Raw genomic sequence first — 20,990 nt, forward strand, 5'->3', positions numbered from 1 at the left:
GATTATCACAATCAAGCTAATTAATGTAGCTATCACCTTATTGGTTCCCATTTGTGGAAATGTTTACTTTTTTGTATCAAAAATGTTCCCATTTTTGATACAAAATAATTTTTATTCAGATATAGCCTGTGTTATATTAGTGTACCAACTTTCCCCTTACTTTGAAAGGATGTGGGTAACAGTAAGTTTATTTATCTACATGTAAAATCAAGGATTAGATGACCCTGGTATTGACCTATATCATTCAAGGATTTTTCCTTATGTTGAAAACCATCAGCCTTTTTCCTTGTCTGTAAGGAAAGATGAAGCTAAATTCAAAAACAAAGAGTAGCCATGTGAGTGGTAATAATGTCCAATATACAGAGATCAAATAAGTATATTGATGTTCAAGATTGTCAATACCAAGGTAATATAGGAAAAAGTATGCTAAATAATGTGTTCTCTTTGTTTATTGATAAAAAATTCCAAAGAGAAATGGGAGAAAGTGGGAAGAGCAATTTAAAGGCAAATCATAATAATGATGACCGCTGAGGGATGGCTGAGAGAGGATGCTATTGATTGGCCCAAAAAAGCTTTCTTGGGACTCAGGATGTCGGTATCATTAGTACATGACCGTGGAGAAGGAGTCTGGACATTTTTCAGGAAGGTCTGAGGCATTCCGGTCAGTCAAGAGCTGTTAATGTCAGTGCCTTCTGCCAATGTTACATGAGCTGCTCCCAAATGGGGCCACCTTTGATTTTTAACCTCCACGTGCATTTGCTGTCTCACTACCTAGGGGTGTCCTTTTTCATTTTGTTGCCCAGAGCTTCTCTGTGTGATTTGACAGGCTCTCATACTCTTCATTTGTCATTTTGAATCGTAATCCTACCAAATGCCAGTTTTCTTTAATAAGGTGAAGTAAGAATTTGAATCAAGATTGTAAAGCTGAAAACACGGAAGAGTCACTAATAGCTTCTGTTTTCCATTCAACAGTCCTTGAAGCTCACAGGTACTGAGGAAAAAGTACATATGGTTTTCCCATTCCTCAAAGTATTCATTATTTTAAGAGATAGGACTCAGTCATAGTTATAATATTTGTTGTTTAACCTGATATCTTTTAAAGTACTGAGAAAAGGCTTTATTCAGTGACTGAACAGGGACTTCTATTTAGAAGTGTGGAATCTGGGTTTCTTTCTCCCCATGGCATGAACCAGTGTGAAGCACTGATTCTTTATTGGAGTATTTGAATTTTGTTCTTTTTACTCTTTATATGTGTTATAACTTTTTGCTCAGAAAAATAAATCAATTCAGTTCAGTTCAGTTGCTCAGTCATGTCCAACTCTGCAATCCCGAGGACTGCAGCACACCAGGCTTCCCTGTCCATCACCAACTCCAGGAGCTTGCTCAAACTCATGCCCATTGAGTCAGTGATGCCATCCAACCATCTCATCCTCTTTGCATGAAATCTCTTTCCCTTTGCCTCCTGACTTCAATCTTCCCCGGCATCAGGGTCTTTTTAAATGAGTCAGTTCTTCGCATCAGGTGGCCAAAGTATTGGAGTTTCAATTTCAGCATCAGTCTTTCCAATGAATATTCAGGACTGATTCCGTTTAGGATTGATGGGTTTAATCTCCTTGCAGTCCAAGGGACTCTCAAGAGTCTTCTCCAACACCACAGTTCAAAAGCATCAATTCTTCATCACTCGGCTTTCTTTATGGTCCAGCTGTCACATGCATACGTGACTACTGGAACCATAGCTTTGACTAGACGGATGGACCTTTGTTGGCAAAGTAATGTCTCTGCTTTTTAATATGTTGTCTAGGTAGGTCATAGCTTTTCTTCCAAGGAGCAAGTGTCTTTTAATTTCATGGCTGCAGTCACCATCTGCAGTGACTTTGGAGCCCAAGAAAATAAAGTCTGTCACTGTTTCCATTTTTCATCTATTTGCCATGAAATGATGGGACAGGGTGCCATCATGTCTTAGTTTTTCGAATGTTGAGTTTTAAACCAGCTTTTTCACTCTTCTCTTTCACATTCATCAAAAGGCTCTTTAGTTCCTCTTCACTTTCTGCCATAAGGGTCGTATCATCTGAATATCTGGGGTTATTGAGTCCAATCTTAATTCCAGCTTGTGCTTCATCCTGCCCAGCATTTCCCATGATGTGCTCTGCATATAAGTTAAATAAGCAGGAGGATGACAATATACAGCCTTGATGTACTCCTTTCCCAATTTGGAATCAGTCTGTTGTTCCATGTCCAGTCCTAACTGTTGCTTTTTGAACTGCATACAGATTTCTCAGGAAGCAGGGAAAGTCTGGTATTCCCATCTCTTGAAGAATTTTCCACAGTTTGTTGTGATCCACACAGTCAAAGGCTTTGGTATAATCAATAAAGCAGAAATAGATATTTTTCTGGAACTCTCTTGCTTTTTCTGTGATCCAACAGATGTTGGAAATTTGACCTCTGATTCCTCTGCCTTTTCTAAATACAGTTTAAACATCTGGAAGTTCACAGTTCATGTACTGTTGAAGCCTGGCTTGGAGAATATTGAGCATTACTTTGCTAGCATGTGAGTGAGATCAGTGCAATTGTGAGGTGGTTTGAACATTCTTGGGTATTGCCTTTCTTTGGGATTAGAATGAAAACTGACTTTTTCCAGTCCTGTGGCCACTGCTGAGTTTTCCAAATTTGTTGGCATATTGAGTGCAGCACTTTCACAGCATCATCTTCTAGGATTTGAAATAGCTCAACTGGAATTCCATCAACTCCACTAGCTTTGTTCATAGTGATGCTTCCTAAGGCCCACTTGACTTCGCATTCCAGGATGTCTGGCTCTAGGTGAGTGATCAAACCATTGTGGTTATCTGTGTCATTAAGATCTCTTGTGTAGTTCTTCTATGTATTCTTGCCACCTCTTCTTAATATCTTCTGCTTCTGTTAGGTCCATACCATTTCTGTCCTTTTTTGTGCCCATCTTTGCATGAAATGTTCCCTTGGTATCTCTAATTTTCTTGAAGAGATCTCTAGTCTTTCCCTTTCTATTATTTTCCTCTATTTCTTTGCACTGATCACTGAGGAATGCTTTCTTATCTCTCCTTGTTATTCTTTGGAACTCTGTATTCAGATGGGTATATCTTCCCTTTTCTTCTTTGCTTTTCACTTCTCTTCTTTTCAAAGCTATTTGTAAGGCCTCCTCAGACAACCATTTTGCCTTTTTTTATTTCTTTTTCTTGGGGAATGGTCTTGATCACTGACTTCTGTACAGTGTCACGAACCTCTGTTCATAGTTCTTTAGGCACTCTGTCTATCAGAGAAATAAATAATTGCATGTAAAACCATCTCTTCTTTATTTTCAGAAGTATTTATTCAGCACTAATTGTATTCTAAGCTTAGATGATATTACACAACACATGGAAATTTAAATGCAATGGAGCATCCCAAAGGACCCAACAGATGCATGGGGCATATGTTCTGCTAAAAGAAAGAGATATCTGAAGTACCACTCTAACTATAAACATGCTTCATTACAATTAGAGAAATGCAGGGATAGAGAAAGAATAAAAAGAGAGAGTGAAGGAGGGAGGGAAGGAGGGAAGGTGAGGGGGGAGTAGACAAACTGCATTTATTCATTAACTTTTCACTGAAGAAATAGCAAAAGAGAGATTATAAAACTGCCTCAGTTATCTTAGAAAAGTCCCAGTGTTACAACAGCTGTTCTTCCCCTGATTCATTCCCACCACCCCACGGCTCTCTAGATCTGTTTTCTTCCAGGAGTGTCTCCATGACTTTTGTGAAAGAAATCTGTTTGTACTCTTTTCTTAGACTATGCTTTGCATTATGCTGACCAAGTGTAATGGCTAGGAGCCAAGCAACCCAATAACTGCCTTAGAATGGTGTCTTTGAGTTTTTGGTTTTTGTTTCTGATTGAAGTTGCAGTAAAACATATTCCTCAATGTACCTCAATGTACAAATGAACAAGAACAATGCATACGCGCGTGCACACACACACACAGACAGACACTTCTTTCAGGCCCAGACAGTCCTTTATTTTCAACCAGCAGGCTTGCTCAGAGGCGTATCATCAGTCTCACAGGTGGAGATAAACCTGCTGTCCTATCGAAACCACAGTCGTAGCGCCTTCCTCCCCGGGCCCCTCCTGATCCTGAGGCTCCGACACTGCCGCCCCTTGTCTGTCACCCTTCCCTGGCTCCTCGTCTACTGCTGAGCTCGTAGTCTCCACGACCCCCAAATGGCTGCTCCTCGATCCCCTTCTAGTAAATTCCATACCTGTCTACTGAGTGGCCTACCCTGGATACATAGGGTCATCCCTGGGTGCCTCTTGAACCCTTGTCTTCCGCTATCTGATCTGTCACAACGTCCTGCTGACTTTATATCCAGTATCCATCTAGAATCCACACAACACCCTCCATGTGCACTTTCTCTCAAGGCCAAGGACTTCTGATGGGTTTTCTTGGCTGCCCCTTCCGTAGAGTTCAGCACCAATGTAACCTTGTATGTCAGTGGTCTCTTGCCACTTACCGCCGTTTTGTAACCACGAAGCCCCCCTGGCATGCAGTAAAACCGTATGGTGGTTGTTCATGTATTTGGGGCGTGGTGTTTGCCCTGCTCACCCTGCCAGGCTTAGCTGAGCTCGTTCGCCGTTTGGTGCCTGGCGATGTGTTGGCTGATCTAGGATGGCGTCAGCTAGGAGGCTGGGATGTCTTGGTCCTAATCCATGTCTCATCCTCCTTCAGCCCAGCTGGAGAACATTCTCCATGTGGATAGCGGAGCACAAGTAGAGACCCCAAATCTGTTACTCTGGGCTGTCACATCTCCTAGCATCCTATTCCTTAAAGCAATTCACATTTTTGAATTTGGGGTCAAGGGGCAGGGTATCAGACTTTGCTTCCTGTGTAAAAACCTGCAGATTCCACGGTGAGAGGCATGGATGGAGGGAGGAGGATGAAATGGACCCATTAACACAGTAAATCTGCCATACCAAAGTCAGAGATGTCCATCCCCCCAAAATAGAGTCCTACCTCTCTAGGGCACCCTTTGCGTTACATCATAGCCGTATGTTTGGAAGTGGTTATTTTAAAATTACTGTTTACTACTTGCATTTATTATCCCTGTGATCACGGGGAGAAATGAGCTTCCTTTTGTTTCCTCCATCTCAGAGTCTAGCACAATGACTAGTTCATGGTGAGTACTTGTTGCTGTGGAATATGTGACAGGACAGAATCAGCAGTGAGGGATGGGTCTCCGTGTGCCCCAGAGATGTGCTGCTACACCCACAGGTAGAGATAAGGACTTCAGGTCCATGATGAATTGGCCATCTACCATGAGACCCTTCATCATGAGCCTTTGAGAACTGCCCCACTTCCTGTGGCTGTAACTGTGATATCTTTTCTCCCTGGACCAGAGATGCAGGCAGGAATCAGTACTATAATACTGAACTCAGAGGAGTCTTCCCTGTCTATTTCTGCCTGTTACACTCCTGGCTAAAATCACAGGAACCAGTCAAGGGACCTGGAGAAACCCTGCTGTTACCTGGAAATTCAACTCTCCTTCCAGGGAATGTATCCTAAGGAATGTACACCCTGCTAATGGTGAGTGAGGCAGTATCATCTTCCACTGAAAAGGCAACATTTTTGTTAGTAAAACTTTCTTGCAGTTCAAAAGGAAGCCATTTCCAAGAGCTGAGTTTGGTAACTTAATAGTTAAGTCATCCTCTGTCTTTTGTAAAGGGTTTTCAGAAGAATTCACTAAGAACTGGGAAGCCCTTGAAAGATTCATAATAATCTTTTTTTTTTTTTTTTTTTAACAAATAACCAATGCAAACTTCACAAGTACAATTGAGCAGTTGCATGGATTCAAGAAGAATCTAAATCCTTTGAGAAAAAAAGGCATCGAGAAATGTGGTACTTGAGCCCCATCCACTGCTCTGCCAACCAGCCACTACGCATCCCATTCCACCCTGCGTACACTGAGCAAATGAAGCGCCTATTGCTACTGGATCCTGAGCCCCATCATCCTGCTGCTCACGCTGTTGCCGCCATCTGGAATACCCTCTGCCTCGCTTCCTAGTCTATGCGACAGGAAGCACCAGATATTATGGAAATTTTGTGCATATGCTTTGACCCAGTGGATTCGTTTTGAAGGATAGAATTGAGTCTGTTGCTTTATTTCATGGTAAGACTCCAGAACATCAGCAGTTTTTCTGTCATTTCCAGAGTGGAAATCTGTCAACCAGGGATGTGGCTTTGGCATCAGATTTCCTGGGTTCAAATCCTGGCTCTCTATTGGCTGGTTGTATGACCTTGGTCAAACCACTTAACTTTTTTGCCCCAAGTATCTTATACTTAAAATGAAGTTAATATTAGCACCTTCCTCCCAGGAGTCGTTGGGAAGATTTGACGTGTCAGTAAACATGATATACTTTGAATGATGCCTGGCACACTATAAGGAACTTTGCACATGCAAATACTTATTGTTTTCAGATGTGTTTTCATTATTTGTGGATCTTTCTACTTTTTTTTTTTCTTGCTGCAGTTGCTGCTACTAACAGAATTACATCCTATTTTTGGTATTCTCTGAAACATTTTACCCGGGGCTTTGGCTAGTATAGATGTTCCACAAATAATTCTTAATTTGTCAAGAAAAATAATGAAGGTCTAAAATTAAACTAATTTCTCTTATAGGAATGCATGCCAACTCTCTAATTTGAGGAAACTACTTCTCTTTTTTTTTTTTGAATGGTCCTGTGAAGACCTACAAGACCTTCTAGAACTAAGAGCAAAAATGATGTCCTTTTCATCATAGGGGATTAGAATGCAAAAGTAGGAAGTCAAAAGATACCTGAGTAACAGGCAAGTTGGGCCTTGGAGTATAAAATGAGGCAGGGCAATGACTGACAGAATTTTGCCAAGAGAACACACTGGTCATAGCAAACACCCTCTTCTAACAACACAAGAGATGACTCTACACATGGACATCACCAGATGCTCCATACCCAAATCAGACTGATTGTAGTCTTTGCAGCTGAAGATGGAGAAGCCCTAACACCCTCTTCCAACAACATAAAAGAAGACTCTACACATAGACATCACCAGATGATCAATACCCAAATCAGACTGATTGTACTCTTTGCAGCTGAAGATGGAGAAGCCCTAACACCCTCTTCCAACAACATAAGAGAAGACTCTACACATGGACATCACCAGATGATCCATACCCAAATCAGACTGATTGTATTCTTTGCAGCTGAAGATGGAGAAGCCCTATACAGTCAGCAAAAACAAAACTGGGAGCTGACTGTGGCTCAAATCATGGACTCATTATTGCAAAATTCAGAATTAAATTGAAGAAAGTGTTTTTTTCTCTGAAGACAGTAGGTCATTCCCTACAGACCATTCAGGTATAACCTAAATCAAATCTCTTAGGATTATACAGTGGAAGTGACAAATAGATTCAAGGGATTAGATCTGTTAGATAGAGTGCCTGAAGAACTGTGGATGGAGGTTCGTAACATTGTATAGGACGCAGTGATCAAAATAATCCCCAAGAGGAAGAAATGCAAAATGGTTGTCTGAGGAGGCCTTACAAATAGCTAAGAAAAGAAGAGAAGCGAAAGACAAAGGAGAAAAGGAAATATATACCTATTTGAATGCAGAGTTCCAAAGAATTGCAGGGAGAGATAAGACAGCCTTCCTCAGTCATCAATGCAAAGAAATAGAGGAAAACAATAGAATGGGAAAGACTAGAGATCTCTTCAAGAAAATTTGGGATACCAAGGGAACATTTCATGCAAAGATGGGCACAATAAAGGACAGAAATAGTATGAACCTAACAGAAGCAGAAGATATTAAGAAGAGGTGGCAAGAATACACAGAAGAACTATACAAAAAAGATCTTAATGACCCAGATAATCATGATGGTTTGACCACTCACCTAGAGCCAGACATCCTGGAATGCGAAGTCAAGTGGGCCTTAGGAAGCAACACTACAAACAAAGCTAGTGGAGGTGATGGAATTCCAGTTGAGCTATTTCAAATCCTAAAAGATGATGCTGTGAAAGTGCTGCACTCAATATGCCAACAAATTTGGAAAACTCAGCAGTGGCCACAGGACTGGAAAAAGTCAGTTTTCATTCCAATTCCAAAGAAAGGCAATGCCAAAGAATGCCCAAACTACTGTACAATTCCACTCATCTCACACGCTAGTAAAGTAATGCTCAAAATACTCCAAGTTAGGCTTCTTGGTTCACATCTGGAAGTGAACCGAGAACTTCCAGATGTTCAAGCTAGATTTAGAAAAGACCAAGGAACCCAACGGTCAAACTGCCAACATCTGTTGGAGCATAGAAAAGAGAGTTCCAGAAAAACATCTACTTCTGCTTTATTGACTACGCCAAAGCCTTTGACTGTGTGGATCACAACAAACTGTGGAAAATTCTTCAAGAGATGGGAATACCAGACCACATGACCTGCCTCCTGAGAAATCTGTATGCAGGTCAGGAAGCAACAGCTAGAACAGAATATGAAACAATGAACTGGTTACAAATTGAGAAAGGAGTATGTCAAGGTTGTATATTGTCATCCTGCTTATTTAACTTATATGCAGAGTACATCATGACAAATGCCAGACTGGATGAAGTAAAAGTTGGAAATAAGTTTGCAGAGAGAAATATCAATGACCTCAGATATGCAGATTATACCATTCTAATCGCAGAAAGCAAAGAAGAATTAAAGAGCCTCTTGATGAAAGTGAAAGAGAGTGAAAAGGCTTGCTTAAAACTTCACATTCAAAAAACGAAGATCATGGCATTTTGTCCAATACTTTATGGCCAATAGGTGGGGAAACAATGGAAATGGCAACAGACTTTAGTTTCTTGGGCTCCAAAATCACTGCAGGTGGTGACTGCAGCCATGAAATTAAAAGACACTTGCTCCTTGGAAGAAAAGTTATGACCAACCTAGATAGCGTATTAAAAAGCAGAAACATTACTTTGCCGACAAAGGTCCGTCTAGTCGAAGCTATGCTTTTTCCAGTAGTTATGTGTGGATGTGATAGTTGGACCATAGAGACAGCTGAGCGCCGAAGAATGGATGCTTTTGAAATGTGGTGTTGGAGAATGCTCTTGAGAGTCCCTTGGATGGCAAGGAGATCCAACCAGTCCACCCTAAAGCAAACCAGTCTTGAATATTCATTGGAAGGACTGATGCTGAAGCTGAAGCTCCAATACTTTGGCCACCTGATGCGAAGAACTAACTCATTTGAAAAGAAACTGATGCTGGGAAAGATTGAAGGCAGGAGGAGAAGGGGATGACAGAGAATGAGATGGTTGGATGGCATCACTGCCTCGATGGACATGAGTTTGAACAAGCTCTGGGAGTTGGTGATGGAGAGGGAAGCCTCACTTCCTGCAGTCCATGGGATGGCTAAGAGTCAGACACGACTGAACTGAACTGAACTAATTTTCTCTTTTATGATAGCATCTGAAGATTTTATGACAGTTTTTCAAGGCCCTGGTGACTTGAAATTAGGCCCAGATAAGTGGTCAATTTAAATAAGCTATGAGTCCAATTTAAACAGGCTAGGTTAAGTCAAAATTAGCCTTTTAATTATACTGTATCTAACATCAGAAGTCAGTGTTGTACTTTATATATTTGAAACTTTGGCTTTCCATAAGAAAAAGAATAGTAATGTGTTGTATCTTCTCATTGCATGTGCAGAATATAGCTTTCTAATTTTTTTCCTTCTTCCATTAAAGAGCATTCAAATCACAGCTGCTGGCAAAAGTTGCTTGTTGCATGCTCTAATGCCTCTTTCAATTTGTAACTTTCATTTCATAAACTCTTGTTTATTCATATATAGGATTGGTGCTATAAGGGCCATACATATACAGAACGTCTTCCCAAAAAAACCCCAAACTTATGGCCAACCAAATATGAACTCTTCAAGACAAATTTTTTCTGTCTTCTCTTTCAGGTAAAACCTAGGGTCTTTTTTTTCCCCCAAGCAACAGTTTCATTCATCAAATACCATATTGTGTCATCAGTATAGTGTCTGGACAAAGGGATAGAGGCTTGAAAGTGGTAGGAGACAGTCTTGGTATAAAAAGGTGAAAAGGATAGACAGATATATAGATTTGTAACAGGTTACTTGGATTGCACTGTTATATTGTGAGGTGAGTACACATAGCTTAGTATATGTGGAGCGAGTCAGTGGTCTCTACTAGGAGAACAAGTAAAGAATATTTTTTCCTGGACCAGGCAGGATTGACCCATCTCAGTATCCTATGTATATGCCTAAAGTGGAAGGTCTGCTTCCATAGACACCTCCTGAAAATAGAAGAGTGTCTGGGCTGAAAGAAGGGTTCCTGTTCCCTTTATGTTACATTACTCTTTATATAGATCTGGGATTTCAGAGGAAAGATCATGATTTTATTTCCCGGGTTGTTTTGTCTCTTGGTCAGTTTGCCTTTACAGCAAGGGGAGCTGCTGCTTCCTGACCCTGCCAGGAAGGCTGGGCTTCTCCTCCTGAGCAGATGGACATAAATTTTAAAAGGGGTTTGGGAGAGAAATGAGGAAAATTCAAAGCAGATAAATCATTAACTTTTTACTACCCTTCTTATACATGGTACATTACTTCTTTCATAAAAGAACTAGAGAAGCACAATATTAAGAGGGTCATTTTAAAATTTGCATACGAGGTGTTCTCATATTTTGTCCTCCAAATTGGCCTTTTTTAAAAGTCCAGTCTTAGGTAGACTTTTTTTTTTTTTCCTGGCAAAATCAGCAGGAACTTCCAGGTGGCTAAAATCCACGCTGTGCATTGTCGCTGAGAACATTTATAGCACATTGTTCGGAACAGAATAGCTGAGAGCGACAGGGGGCTCTTGAAATGCCTCTTTGAGCCCTAAATTGGAGACATGTTTTTGTCATTTCAGACTTGCAATGGTGGGGTCTAGTATTCAAAGCAAATACCACTCATGTGGAACAGCAGCTTTAATTAATGTCCAGCAAGAGATGAGCGATTGCCAATAAGCCATGAATTAAAGTGGAATGGTGCACCAAAGGCCGGGTTCTCATCTCAAATGCAGAGCATTTCTTGCAGTTTTCTTGAAAGGTCACCTCAGGCAGAGAGGTGAGCAAGCTTCCATGCCAGCTCCCCAATTCTGAGGGGTGAGCAGTACCAGCAAACACAAAGAAGCAGGTTTTGGCTCTAGCAGGAAAGGGGGAACAAATCTGATGGGCTCAAAGGCATTTTGTCAGTGTCCCCAACATTAATAGCTGGGGTATTTATGGAGCATCTACGTTCCTGGACTCATTATTTCTTATACCGTCATAAACCTCAGTCTTGGGAGGATTCGTGAAGGTTGTCTCTTCCCATCACTGTGTTGATGCTTGCAGGGACCACTTCTGCCAAAGGCGTATCCAGTGCTGCTTGAATTCTCCTGTGACCTCAAACTCCCCCCTCCAGGAGCAGCCTGTTTCATCTCTGCGTGGCTAAGCCAGTTTACATTTTTTTTTTGCCCTTAAACACGAACCAAAATGAATCCCCTGCTGCTTTAATCCACTGAGGCTGATTTATCCCTGAGGGCCAAACACAATGAATCAACACCCTTGTTATGCACAACAGCTCTTTAATAAAAGGGAAGGCATGTCTCACACTCTCCCTCTTCTATGGGCAAAGCAACCCTGAATCTTTCAAACAGGCTTCATGGGGCATGATGTGTGTGTGTGTCCACCTGGTCTTCTGCAAATGATAATAATTATTATTATCTTAAATAGTGCATACAGTGGGCCAGGCAGTGTTCTAAGAGCTCATATAAATCCCTACAGTGATCTTCTGAACTGGTTACTAGGATTATCCCATTTTACAGATGAGGAAAAATGAGACATGGAGAGCTTAAGTAACTTGCCCCCAGAATTTGAATCCGGAATGCACACATTTCAACATTTCCCGTGCTCTTATTTGTCTGTTTCAACCATACCTTTTCTGAAGACAGAAGCCATTTACAATTTCCTGTTGGAAACTCATATTTCTAAATTTGTTCCACATGAACATGTGCTTGCAACTTGAAATGTGTTGTCCTGATTAAGCCTCTCAACACTCAGCAAACACTATCAGCCCTGTCTGTCCTGCTGAGAAATAGACTCAAAGTGATTAAAGAATAGCAATTCAGTACAGTCAAGATTTGAATCAGGCACTTCTGGGTCAAAACTGCAGAGGTTCCATTCTACTGAAATTTGCCCTAGGCTCCAACTACCTGTGGTGAATGAATGAGGAGCCCCTTCCTACATTGCAGAGCTGGGTCCCCCATGACTAGTGACCCCTACCAGTATGAGAATGTGGCAAGGGGCTTTCTGGTTTATGGTTTGCTCTCAGGCATTCAGAGGAAAAATCACCCCCAAAACGGGTTCCCTGAACCTCCTTCAGCCTTACTATTTATCTTTTCCTCAATCCTGAGGTCCTCAGCTCACATGCACTGCCATGTAGATTCAGCCTTTAAAAGCTGTCCAAATTATTTACTGAAATGCTCATTTCTATGCCACTGCAATGACTAGCTTTGATTTTTTTTTAATTTTTTTCATTTATTTATATTAGTTGGAGGCTAGTTACTTTGCAATATTGTAGTGGTTTTTGCCGTACATTGATATGAATCAGCCATGGATTTACATGTGTTCCCCATCCCGATCCCCCCTCCCTCTTCCCTCCCCATCCCATCCCTCTGGGTCATCCCAGTGCACCAGTCCTGAGCACTTGTCTCATGCATCCAACCTGGACTGGTGATCTGTTTCACAATTGATAATATATATGTTTCAATGCTATTCTCTCAGATCATCCCACCCTCGCCTTCTCCCACGGAGTCCAAAAGTCTGTTCTATACATCTGTGACTCTTTTTCTGTCTTGCATATAGGGTTATCGTTACCATCTTTCTAAATTCCATATATATGTATTAGTATGGTGTAATGTTCTTTATCTTTCTGGCTTACTTCACTCTGTATAAGGGGCTCCAGCTTCATCCATCTCATTAGGACTGGTTCAAATGAATTCTTTTTAATGGCTGAGTAATATTCCATGGTGTATATGTACCACAGCTTCCTTATCCATTCATCTGCTGATGGGCATCTAGGTTGCTTCCATGTCCTGGCTATTATAAACAGTGCTGCGATGAACATTGGGGTGCACGTGTCTCTTTCAGATCTGGTTTCCTCGGTGTGTATTAGCTTTGATTTTTATAGAGCTGCTTACAAAGAGAAAATCTGAATGTAGGAATCTTGATTTGTGGGTTGCTAAAATAACTTGGGTCTATGCAAGTGGCCCCCTAATGATGAGGGCCCAGAAGTGTTGGGCAGGGATGCTCCCTGGAGTGAACCCCAGGAGTCTAAATGAGGACTTATTCTTCCATGTCTACCACCAACAGGTTGGTTAAGGGTTTGTTGAGATTAACACATTTCTCTTTTGAAGTGTAAACACTCTCAGAGGATATAAAGCAAGTGGATACATCTCATAGAATATGTTGCTTTATTGGGTTGCAGTTTACAGAGACTGACTGCAGGGAATAAGTGATTGTTGGAAAAGGAGGAATCAGAAAAGGTGAAAAGATCAAAGGGTAAGTGTCTCAGGCTTATCTTCTCTTGGCTTTCTCCAGCTCTTTCCTCTCCATCTTAATTATAAATCATTAGGTCTAGAAGGTCCCACTTGGCTTCCTGGACACATTAGGTCTGGGTCACTGGTCACTGGTCATGCCAACCTGTGGAATCTTGTACGCAAGACAAGTGTAAGAAAGACACTCATTATCTTTTGATCGAATTTACCCAAGTATTGGATTGAATGCTATCAGTTTCTCACTTTGGTCAAATTCTTCAGTGTCTGCAGTCCACAGTGTTTTCTTCTGAAAGTAAAGCTAATAATGCTGACTTTTTGAGACTTGGGAATTGGGCTAATGTTTTACATTGTCAGAGACAGAGTAATGCTTGACACATGGTAGATGCTCAGTAAAATACAATACCATTAAAATTATTTTTGTTTGAATATTAGATTGTGTATCTATTGAAAATTGAATGAAGAGTTCTTCTTTTACATAATTTTCTTTTCAATTTAAATAAATATTTGACTTGGAAACAGAATCCTTAAAAATTATGTTGAAATGGTACATCAGAGAACTGCCCCTGCAGTTTACAAGCATTAACCAAATCCTCAAGAATTAAACTAGAACTGAGTGGTTTCTTAGCAAGGAAGTTTGGAATTTTCAGACACATCTTTTTTCTTTTACCTCATTTGCAAATACTTATCTCTGATTTAAATCATTCAAATGACTTCAGAAACACAATGGAAGCAGAGCAGAACTAAGTGTTTCCAACTGTCAGGTCTGGTGAGGGATGATGTAAAATGGGACATTTAGCTGGCATCCTGCAATGATCTGTAAATAGAATAAACAAAGCATCCACATTTAGTGGTTAAAAATAGTGTTTCTTGTAAATGCAGTGTGCCTGGAGACCTCAGGGTTGATGTGGGTGCCCGTGGGTCTGGGCAAATGTGCTTGTAGGCAGGGGCACTCCGATGGGTCAGGTAAAAGGTTCTTAGACCCTGGATTCAACTTTAATTGGATAAAATGAAGTAAAACTGGGCTTTCTTCTTTCTCCGATGTCATCTTCAAATGAATTATGGACTGAATCTGCAGAGGTAAATCTAGTGGAAGAATTGAACAATCCATTGCTTTACTACCAATTATCAATTGAAATAGTCTACTGAAGACCTGACTACAAAGGCAAGATTGCTCCCCTTCATCAGTATTTCAGTGTTAATAAGGTTTTGCTTTTTTGGTGTGTGTGTGTGTTTGTGTGTGTGTGTGTGTTTAGCAGACTCCCCTCACTGTCCTGTTAATTGTTAATTATGTTGTTAGTTAAGAACATGTGTAGTCGACTCATGGTGCTTGCTTTCTTTTCTACAAAGTATACAGTAGAACTATTTATTGTCTGTTTTACAGGGAGCTTTAAATATAAAAGTGGTTAATCCAGAAACTTTTGCTTTGATTGAACAAGCAAAATATATTACTACTTTATGCATGAGACCTTCTTTCAACAAGGAGACAGTGTTTCATAGCCAACAATGAAAAACCACGTGAGATAGGAAGGCCATATCAATTTTTTTTTTCCCCTGAGTAAAACATCTGCCTTTAATTTTTTATTCCATGCATGTAGGTACAACACTCACCATCTTCCAGGTAACCTCTATTCTTTGCAAATCATTTAATCTGCATACTGATCAAATGAATGAAGCACTGTAAACTCCCATTTTACAGATGGGAAAACAGAAACACACAGTGAAGCTGAGAAACTTGTCCAAAATTGTGTAGGTAGTCAGTGGAAGAAGTGGGGTTTCAACCCAGGCAGTGTTCATGAGCTCAAGCAGCACTCTATCAGTACCTTTGTTCACACCTCTTAATTTAGTGTAATAAAAGCTCTAATAATCACAGTAATAAAGCCTGCCAATGTAAGCATTGTCACTCTTGTGCCTTTAATGCTGTTCATTTTGAATCCCGTATACAAATTCTCATCCATGCTTTCTTTTTGATATGAAAATAGCATCAAATTTGGTGATTTTAAGTAAACATCCAAATAGGAAATTTTGAAAAGGTGGATCTAAAAGCAAGTAGTATTGGGAGGAAACATTGTAGACTTAGAACTGAGTGTTATTGGGGACAGCTTTATGTTTTGATCTGTAGGGAAAGAACAGGTTGGCCAAGATGGCCATGGTCAGGCTCTCTTGACCCATGTTTTGTAAATACATGGTAATGTGACAGCTGAGATCACTTATTGCACTGTGATGCACCTCACATGTACCTGCTGGGCCATGGGCCAGTTTTGCTCTGTAAACACATATAAGCTCCACCTGAAAAGCCCTTGTGGCTGTATTATGGCTGCATTATGGCTGTGTTGGGGCTATGTGTCCAATGGGTCAACCACAAGAGAATATAGTATCTCTGCTTCTACTACAGCTACTGTGCCAGCCTGGAGAGAATAAACATGTCTGCAGTTCATATGACTCCTTAGGTTTTCTTGCAGCTTCCCCGCTCATACCTTGCCTACCCAGAGTTCATAAACAGTGAGATACAGCGAGACATGGTCAATAATGTGGTCCTTGGGATCATCACCTGATGGGGCTGGAGGCACAGTATTTTTTTTAATCTTTATTTTTGGAGATGAAGAACCCGAAGTAGAGAAGGGAGAGTGACTGAACCAGAGTCATACATCCCACTAGTGACAGAGTTCCATCTGGACACATGACTTCCAGCTCCTAAACCAGCCTTTCTGTTGGACCATTCTCCTGAAATAGCTTCAGACATCACAGCCCAGAAGACAGGTCAGAGACATGCTGAAGTCTGAATCCAACAGATGCCCTTGGTCTTTTCCATATTCTCCAAGCAATTTAACAGTTTTTCCATAGAATCTAGAACAATGCAAGGTACACAGGTTCTCTGGCTCTTTGCAGGGAGGAGACATCTGTCTTTTGAAAAGATGAACAACTGGTGATTATCACCTGGATTTGTCTTCTGTTAATTGATGATGAGTGTTTTCAGTTCATTTCAGTCACTCAGTTATGTCCGACTCTTTGTGATCCCATGGACTGCAGCACGCCAGTCTTCTCTGTCTTTCACCAACTCCTGGAGCTTGCTCAAACTCATGTCTGTTCAGTCGATGATGCCATCCAACCATCTCATCCTCTGTCATCCCCTTCTCCTCCTTCCTTCAATGTTTCCCAGCATCAGGGTCTTTTCCAGTGAATCAGATCTATACATCAGGTGACCAAAGTATTGGTTGTAGCTTCAGCTTCAGCATTAGTTCTTCCAATGAATATTCAGGACTGATTTCCTTTAGGATTCACTGATTTGATCTCCTTGCCATCCAGGGGACTCTCAAGCATCTTCTTCAACACCACAGTTCAAAAGCATCAATTCTTCAGTGCTCAGCCTTCTTTATGGTCCAACTCTCACATCCGTTCTCACAGGCTTCCCTTTGTGGCTCAGCTGGTAAAGAATCTGCCTGCAATGTGGGAGACCTGGGTTTGATCCCTGGATTGGGGAGATCCCCTGGAGAAGGGAAAGGCTACCCACTCTAGTATTCTGGCCTGGAGAATCCCATGGACTATACAGTCACAAAGAGTTGGACATGACTGAGTGATTTTTTGTTTCACTCACATCCATACTATAGGTTTGAATATACAGACCTTTGTCTGTAAAGTAATGTCTCTGCTTTTTAATGTGCTGTCTAAGTTTTGAGAGAGTCAATTCTTAGGTAGATTGATAAGCAGTCTGGGGTCCCTGAGGAGGAGAAAAGGGCCTGGGCCTCCCAGGGAGGAGAAGAGGACAAGCATTTTTTGCTACATTGCTTTGTCTTCATCAATATAGCAATGTATCTTGCTCAAGGACATGTTTCTCCTTCTTTACAGGAACCTTCTGACTAATCTTGTTATTTTAAGACTATGTTGTGAGAATGGGTCTGGTAAAACCTTTTTATTGCTAATTCTAATCTTGTTAACTTAAGCTGTATGTTGTGGGAGTGGGTAAAAATGAATACGGCATTGATAAGACTAGTGAGGGGCCCTCTCTGCCCCCCTTCTGTGTCTCTGTCAGAAGATTTCTCTGTCCGTTTTTATACTTTAATAAAACTCCACTACACAAAAGCTCTTGAGTGATCAAGGCTGGTCCCTGGTCCCAAAGCTAAATCTTCAGAGATCACGAATACAACACCGTTCACTGTAAGCTATCAGTTTGTCTTAGCTTTTCTTCCAAGGAGTAGTTCAGTTCAGTTTGGTTCAGTCGCTCAGTCGTGTCCGACTCTTTGGAACCCCATGAATCTCAGCACACCAGACCTCCCTGTCCATCACCAACTCCTAGAGTCTACCCAAACCCACGTCCATCGAGTCAGTGATGTCATCCAGCCATCTCATCCTCCGTCATCCCCTTCTCCTCCTGTCCCCAGTCCTTCCAAGCATTAGGGTCTTTTCCAATGAGTCAGCTCTTTGAATGAGGTGGCCAAAGTACTGGAGTTTCAGCTTCAACATCAGTCCTTCCAATGAACACCCAGGACTGACCTCCTTTAGGATGGACTGGTTGGATCTTCTTGAAGTCCAAGGGACTCTCAAGAGTCTTCTCCAACACCACAGTTCAAAAGCATCAATTCTTCGGCACTCAGCTTTCTTCACAGTCCAACTCTCACATCCATACATGACTACTGGAAAAACCATAGCCTTGAGTAGATGGACCTTTGTTGGCAAAGTAATGTCTCTGCTTTTAAATATGCTATCCAGGTTGGGCATAACTTTCCTTCCAAGGAGTAAGTGTCTTTTAATTTCATGGATGCAATCACCATCTGCAGTGATTTTTGGAGCCCCCAAAAAATAAAGTCTGACACTGTTTCCACTGTCTCCCCGTCTATTTCCCATGAAGTGATGGGACCAGATGCCATGATCTTAGTTTTCTCAATGTTGAGCTTTAAGCCAACTTTTTCACTCTTCTCCTTCACTTTCACCAAGAGGCTTTTTAGTTCCTTATCACTTTCTGCAATAAGGGTGGCTTTGTCTGCATGTCTGAGGTTATTGATATTTCTCCTGGCAATCTTGATTCCAGCTTGTGCTTCTTCCAGACCATCGTTTCTCATGATGTACTCTGGATATAAGTTAAATAAGCAGTGTGACAATATACAGCCTTGACATACTCCTTTTCCTTTTTGGAACCAGTCTTCCATGTCCAATTCTAAGTGTTGCTTCCTGACCTGCATACAGGTTTCTCAAGAGACAGGTCATGTGGTCTGGTATTCCCATCTCTTTAAGAATTTTCCATAGTTCATTGTGATCCACACAGTCAAAGGCTTTGGCATAGTCAATAAAGCAGAAATAGATGTTTTTCTGGAACTCTCTTGCTTTTTCTATGATCCAAGGAGTAAGCGTCTTTTAATTTCATGGCTGCAGTCACCATCTGCAGTGATTTTGGAGCCCAAGAAAATAAAGTCAATCACGGTTTCCACTGTTTTCCCATCTATTTGCCATGAAGTAATAGGACTGGATGCCATGATCTTAGTTTTTTGAATGTTGAGTTAGCTTTTCCACTCTCCTCTTTCACTTTCATCAAGAGGCTCTTTAGTTCTTTGCTTTCTGCAATAAGGGTGGTGATGAGTCTTTTCAGGTGGTTCAATTTCAGTTTCCTCAACTATCAATGATGATGTTGGATGAACTTCTAGAGTGAGCCTGACTGGTACTTGATTTTGAAAAACCAGAGTGAAGAGACCCTTTGGTGGAACACGGTTATCAATGTCCCTTTCCGTTTTTCAGAGGTGGGAAGATCACTGCAGCCTGGGGGGCTCTGCTATGCCAGGGCTCAGTGTGGGATGTCACTTGCCTTAGCTGGAGGGGGGATTTTCTCTCAATCCACCGTGGCCTTGCAAGGTGTCCAAGCATCCGCTCCCATCATCTTGGGCTGGGGAGTGCGTGGAACACTGAGTCTAAAGAGTGTCTTGGTCTGTGGCTGAAGATTATTCACGTGAAATGGGCTAACTGGATGGGGCCTGGAGAGACTCTCTGAGCAGGGCTGTGGGTGCTCACACTGGGTCACTTATGAGTTCTGGGCTCATTGTGAATGATGGGTGGCAACTCAAGAGCCAATTTGATGCTGATTTGCCTTTCCTGCAGCTCCAAGATACTGTTGGGAGGTCAGGGGCTGTTAACCTCTTCTGAGTTGTTGGCCCCTGGAATAATATTGTTGTTGTCAGCGTTTTATTAAGGTAAATTTTCATACTGTAAAATGAACATATGTTGTGTGCAGTTGTGACAAATGTATGCATAATCACCTCCCTACCCTAGAGGCAATCACTGTTGATTTCTACCATCAAAGATAGTTGTGACAGAGTGAAGTAAGCCAGAAAGATGAAGAACATTACAGCATACTAACACATATATATGGAATTTAGAAAGATGGTAACGATAACCCTATATGCAAAACAGAAAAAGAGACACAGAAATACAGAACAGACTTTTGAACTCTGTGGGAGAAGGTGAGGGTGGGATGTTTCGAAAGAACAGCATGTATATTATCTACGGTGAAACAGATCACCAGCCCAGGTGGGATGCATGAGACAAGTGCTCCGGCCTGGTGCACTGGGAAGACCCAGAGGAATCGGGTGGAGAGGGAGGTGGGAGGGGGGATCGGGATGGGGAATACGTGTAAATCTATGGCTGATTCATATCAATGTATGACAAAACCCACTGAAATGTTGTGAAATAATTAGCCTCCAACTAATAAAAAAAAAATTAATTAATTAATTAAAAAAAAAAAAGATAGTTGTGAACTGCATGCTAGCTGCAGTCTTGTGTGTGTAGTGTTTTTCCCTCCTTATAATGTCTTGGGCTTCTTCATGTTACTGTGCATATAGCTGTTTGCTGTTTTTATTACTGCATAATTCAATAAGATTTTTTTAAATAAGATTTTTAAGTATATAATTTTATACATGAACAAGAAACTATTCTGAAATACAGTTGTCAGCATATTTTTGGAAAATATTAATTATGTAATATTTGGTAATTATGCCTGTTTCCTAATGCATTTGGTATGTATTTGGTACATATGCCTCTTCATTAATAGTAAGTTCTAGCCATGGGTCTAATAGCTGAGTAACTGCTGTAATCGTGAAGTAGCCCTGAGCATATGTGATGGACATCTGGCCTATCTGTAATATCATATGAAAACATCTGTCATGTTTTTATTGGTGGCAAAATAACAAATATTACCGATATCAAAGTGGTTTATTATCTACACCCTTAATTAAAGAAATTACTTTGTTAGAGGCTAGTAAAAAGAAAGCTGTTTTGCCCTCCTGACCATGGGACCCCTGACTTCCGTGGACATCATGCTGTAAACCCTGGTGATTCGTGGTTGTTACATGCACTGGTTCTCTTGTCTGCACCGTTCCTTTCACTGTTTTTTTGGCCTTTGAAATCTCTGACA

At 41.1% G+C, this 20,990-nt stretch overlaps 1 protein-coding gene across 2 annotated transcripts in view; it reads left to right on the forward strand.

Annotated features, from left to right (window-relative positions):
• Window positions 1-20,990, forward strand: part of PLCB1 (phospholipase C beta 1) — an 827,705-nt gene that overhangs the window by 180,679 nt on the left and 626,036 nt on the right. The window lies entirely within an intron of this gene.

Source organism: Dama dama, chromosome 23, assembly GCF_033118175.1.
Source record: "Dama dama isolate Ldn47 chromosome 23, ASM3311817v1, whole genome shotgun sequence".
Lineage (NCBI taxonomy): Eukaryota > Metazoa > Chordata > Mammalia > Artiodactyla > Cervidae > Dama > Dama dama.